The sequence below is a fragment of the Formica exsecta genome, unplaced genomic scaffold (assembly GCF_003651465.1).
Source record: "Formica exsecta isolate Colony F162 unplaced genomic scaffold, ASM365146v1 scaffold247, whole genome shotgun sequence".
Taxonomy (NCBI): Eukaryota; Metazoa; Arthropoda; class Insecta; order Hymenoptera; family Formicidae; genus Formica; species Formica exsecta.
This window is the reverse complement of record NW_021849743.1, coordinates 1,823,588-1,829,293: the sequence shown is the minus strand read 5'-3', so window position 1 is coordinate 1,829,293 and position 5,706 is coordinate 1,823,588. Positions and strand designations below refer to the sequence as shown.

Below are 5,706 nucleotides of genomic sequence, written 5' to 3'. Positions count from 1 at the left end.
TATATATATATATATATCTATCTGTGTAGTTAAAGATATATTAAAGATACATTCTACAATGTATATAATATTTTCATGTATTCATGCGACTAGATAAACTTTAATGCATACCGGTGTTTTGCATTGCCGAAGTTATCATACACGTGTAAGAAATTACACCTGAGAATGTATACATATTTATAGGGATCGCTTCGTGGACACGTTATACGTGCCGTCGTTGTGCCTGTTGAATTTGCCTGCCTAACCAATTTCCAGAGCTTTTTACCTGTTGCTCCAATATAAACCATATTCAAATATCTTCGTGCTTTATCTCTTTTCAATAATAAATATTGAATGACAATATATATATATGTGTGCATGTGTGTATGTGTGTGACGTGCATAGAAATAAAATTATAGAAAGTCCTTCAAAAATTTTAACGATTATTTTTTTTAGCACTCAAAACGATAAAAGCAAAAGCTAAAAAGTTCCAAAAATTTTCAGAGATTTCTTTTGAGTGGAAATGTTTTTAAGCCTCCGTAAGTTAAACATTTTTCTTCAAAATCTGGCCTTTTCTTCTAAGATCTAGATAAATATTATTAAAAAAGATTCTATTGAAAAGTATTATGAACAAAATCGATTTTAATCGGAATGAAAAGATTAGTTACTAACTTTCATGTAACGAAAATGTGAGATTGATATATCACATATCTTTGAATCTTTATCATTTTGCATTTATTGGTAGAATTTTTTTTATACATTCTAGAGAAAACAAATATTTTTTAGATTATAATTCTATCAATTACATAAAAATTCTAAAAATGAAGTGCTGGTTTCATAGAAGTCACTGAAGCTCGATTCTTATTTTAGCAGATAATGCATTATCGATGTTCGATATAAGATTCCCGAAACCGAACACCGCTATGCAAGAATCCGTGCTCGATAATGTCACTTTATCGTGTTACGTTTGATTTGACACTAAAATGAGGGAAAATATATTCAAGAAAACAAGAGCTATCTTTGGTCAGTTCTCTGGCCATTTTCTATTTCCTTTTTACGTTCTAGCAATTCTATTCGAAACATTTATAAATATATCAATAGAAGAGAAATGATCTTTTTTATTTGATATAAAAATACTTTTTTTAAATTTAAAAAGGTTTAAAATCGTATGTAAGACTATTTTTGAAGAGAGCTTGTAAATAATGTTATTTTCAAAGATAATTGTACGTAATTACATCATTTTCAATTTTTACATCGTTTTATTAATAATGTAATTCATTCGATTTGATATTTTAAAAGCTTTGACGGCGAAGATTACCTGAAAAATTTGATTCCAGAAAAATTATCTTGATTACTCAATTCCCGAAATACATATTTCGAGTCTAAAGAAGAGTCGACAGTTTTAATAATCTGCCATCATTTCTCCAAAGCGTGCCGTAAATAACAGAGTTAATGCGTTTCCCGAGCATTAGCTTTGCCAAAATTGAGAGATCAATAAGCATTATAAGAAACGTGAGAGCACGCGCGCCTTTCGAGTTCCGGTGCTTTCGAGAATATTTTAAAGTATCAGCATTTAAATGCAAAAAAATATGTATTTAATATATGAAATATAAGAGTAAAAGATATGCTTGATTTTTTTAAAACTGTTTCTGTTGGAAAATATTTTTTTTTTTTTTAGAAAAATATATATTAGCATAAGTTATTAATAAGTATATATATTATAATTTTCTCTTAAATATTTTTACTTGATTCTACTCTAGTCTCTTCTTAAATTAAAAAATTTTATATATTCTGTTAAAATAAAAAACTACGATGTAGTAAAATTTGCCCAGAGAGATTTTACATCGCATATATGCAGTTTACAATTTCAAACAAAAATGTGTGTCCTTTATAGGAGCAGTTTGTACAAATGTCTACAGAATGAGAGTTGAGGGGAAAAGAAAGGGCTCGTGCGGGGGTTGCGCAGCACTGCGAATCAAGTTAAACTTTAATCAGGCATAAATGACGGCGCGAACGTAACTTTTAACGAACCAATAAAAACCGGGAAATGAAAATCGTCAAAGCGGGTATCGTGTCCTGGCGCTGATAATGGCGTCGCAATGCAACGGATGGCCGTTTTTACTGGTCGCGTTATCGTTACGTCGCTTCGTGCCTCGCCGACAAAGACGCTGCACCGACAGATTTATGTATTCTACCGTCGACTGGAGAGCCTTTCCAAGCGACGCTGAATAATTTTTGTTGGATGCAATTCTTTCGCGAGAATTCCGGCTAGCTTGGCGACCGAAACGCGACGACCGAACGAATGACCGATCGATCGTTCCGCGTCGTCGCTTTGCTATAAGGAGTAATGAAAGCAGGGGGATGGGGGAAGGGGGCAGAGGGCAAGAGAAGGTAGAAGGGTGATATGACGTGTTGATGAACTATAACTTTATGGGATATCGAATATTAATATCGAGGTGTAGTTTAGAATATCGTATATTTGATTATATGCTTGCGTGTGTGTTGTGATATTAATTATTGCGCAACGTAGCTGAAACTTTGACAGAAACCGAGAACGAATTACATATCGTACTCATTATTTTATATATTTAATCGAAGGTACAGCAAATCTTTTTGTTACGTTGATTTTACGTTTAAAATAGGAGAAATTTCTTAATTATATATTAATATAACATTAGTTAAGATAACTTAATATTAATATTTGATAATATTAAAATTTAAATATAGCGAATATATAAAAATCTGTTTAAAAATCTTTTATAACTTTTCGTATCTCTCAATAGATAACGTGAATTTTATTAAACTAAATGACTCTCTTATCTGTTGGTAAATAATTATATTGTTGCCATATTATACTTTTAATAGCATTTCGTGACTGTACAATAATCGCGACCGTTACGCTACTTTGTAGAACGATTTTATTTCACATTGCATGCATATCATAGACGATCTAAATGGTCGATACAACAGCCTTGTATAAACGTATTATTAACGGTCGCGGTGAATATTTTGATACTCTTAAAACAATGCTTCTACGAAGTTTTACTAGCGAAAATCTAAAATAGTTGTTATATAATTTAAATTAATGAATAATTAATCAAAGGTCAAAAATATATCTAACAACAATATAATTTAAATAATGTTCCAATATAATAAAATTTAACAAAAAATAACATTTTCTCTCTCTCTCAATATAATAGAGAAAAGAGAAAATACCGATAATACTTATGTATTTTTATTTCTTTGTCTTTGCTCGTATAATTTTTGTTCTTTCATTTTTGTCGTCTTATCTCCATAAAAAAGCTTTTATTTTTCTAGACAATAGCGTTTTCTGTATCCAGGGAATTCGACTAAATGACATTTATCTAGAAAGTCTGAGAAAGATGCAGTTGGTATTAGAAAACTTTATCCGCTAGTGTAGCATAGTATTAATTTGCGGTATCTCTTCTAGGTACCTACCTTACTACTTAGATCCTTTTGATGCTCCTCACCTTGCTCTCTCTCTCTCTCTCTCTTTCCTCTCCTTCCCTCTCTCTCTCTCTCTCTCTCTCTCTCTTCCCTTCTCTCTGACAGCAACTCTTTGTGCTCGCGAGCTTAGCCAAGGTAGATGGTAGTCAAAGGTACATCACTTAAAACTTACATCCTAGCAAAGTCCGTAACTTACATTTAAAGGCAGGGATAGAGTGGACCAACAGAGGACCAAAGGCTTGTGGTATCCTCGGGGGTTGCTTCGCGGATACAGCGGATAGACGGTAGTAACGAACAAGAGAGAAAGAGAGAGAGAGAGAGAGTCATGGTCGTCCCTCTTTAATTTGAGACAGCGTGCACTCGTCGCCTTTGAAGAAGTCTCGCTTAGTGTCGTGTAAGTAATCAGTTGAGCTTCCGTCCGGCGTTGCTGTTCTGCTACTTGTATCCGCATTGCCTCGGGACTAGTGTTCCTCTATAGACTCCTTCTTTTAAAAAGATGGAGATCTATAAAAAGAAAAGAACTGGTCATCTTCTCGTCCACTAGATGTATTGTATATTCTGTAAATAATTTCTGCGCTGCATATAAAGCTGCATAGCAATATGCAAGTCACGTTGAAATTGTAAAAAGGAAATAGTGATTAGGTGTATGATTAAATCTTTTCATAAAAATACTTCAAATTTGAAGAAGAGACTATCATGTCAATTTGAATTCTTAATTATGATTGAAATTATAATTATGAAATAATTAAATAATTCTTTATTGATGATAGAATAATGATAATAGTAGCAGGAATAATTGCTTTCAAGAGTATCGCAATTTCTTTCTAACGGACGCGATACTGATGTTAACCCGGGGTTTTTCCGCGAGTTGTGTTTTCGCGGAAAAAAAGCACTGGTCTCCGCGGGCCAGGACGTTCATCGATCTTCCGTGAATCACCGGACCAACTTAGTCGCGGTATTCCCTCTAGTCTAACGCAAGTCTGACCTTTATCGCTGCGCCCGGCGAGACGCGTCTCTGGAAAATCCCAACGGGACAAGTGGGCGTAAGAGGACGGGGGAGGAAAAGGGGGATGCATAAGAGGGAGGGATCCGGTCTACCGGTTTCTTGGAACAAGTAAGGGGAAGCACGCGGCCTCTCTCTTGGCCGTCGTTCCGCCTTAATTTGCGACATCGTGTCGCACCCGTGTCTTTGAAGTAGTTTTGTCCTTCGCCGCAGAGGCGAACAACGGTGCCGACGCGACGATAGGCCACTTGTCTGACATAACTCTGGTCTACGTTACTCGGTCTTGCCTCGCTTCAACTGCGTATATCTCGATAACGAATATCAAAGTGAGTAAAAATCTTTCTTCTGTAATGTTAAAGTTATGTACATATTTTTTACGTCGCAGTATTATTTACCGGAAATTTTTGAGGCCGCCCAATAAATCGGGGCACGCGAGAGACGCCAAACTCGCACTTTGCGACCTCCCGGCCAATGTTCAAATCGAATGACGTGGAATACATTGCGGAATTAGAGGTAATTGAAGCGGGGCGATCACACATTGCGCTTATGGCTGGCGAGAATAATCGAACTGCAAGGATTAATGATGAATTCATGTAGTAAAACAAGCTCGGCTGGCTTGCATGCTTGCAGATCGATAGATTACGCGCGAGAGAGGGAGCGAATTAATTCATGAGAATAGAACATACAAATCCGTGTGTCACAATGTTGCGGGATTGCGCTGATGAGCCTCCAGCTGACAATGCACGAATTGCAAGAATTTTAGCTGTTCCGCTTGCATTCGCTTTAATATCAAATTTTCCCCTCGTGAGAACGACTATCAATCATACTGTGGAATGTTACTGTGTCCAATACTATCACATTTACGGAGTAGGAAAAAAGATAAATAGAGGCTGTAATATAAAATGACGGAATTTTTAAAATACTGGTATTCATACGTCGAAATTTGGCCTAATTCAATGTTTGCAGAAATTTGCATCAATCGCGATTTCAACGTGAATCGTGGATGATTATCGATCGTCAGAAAAAAGTAACGGCGTCGCGAACAGAATCGCCGAACGATTGCATCATCGGATACGCGCGCGTTATTGATTTATGACCTCGTAAAAATATTCGATCTCGAATAAGATGCGTCCTTGATGCGTCCGTGTTATTCGACAGAATCGGATGACTCTCGAGCTCGACCAAACTCAATTCACTCGGAATTCAAATTAAGGCTCGAGTCGCTCGCTCCTCTTTCGTCACGTATTTCCGCTCTT

The 5,706-nt window shown here is 36.0% G+C and overlaps 1 protein-coding gene and 1 long non-coding RNA gene across 2 annotated transcripts in view; one reads left to right on the top strand and one right to left on the bottom strand.

Moving 5' to 3' along the window:
• Window positions 1–5,706, top strand: part of LOC115236233 — a 69,746-nt gene that overhangs the window by 5,365 nt on the left and 58,675 nt on the right. The gene's annotated exons all lie outside the window — the stretch shown is intronic.
• Window positions 3,677–5,706, bottom strand: part of LOC115236232 — a 23,268-nt gene continuing 21,238 nt past the window's right edge. The window contains exon 6 of the transcript XR_003884153.1: window positions 3,677–3,951. The gene's annotated coding sequence lies outside the window, so the exon portion shown is untranslated. The remainder of the gene's footprint in view (window positions 3,952–5,706) is intronic.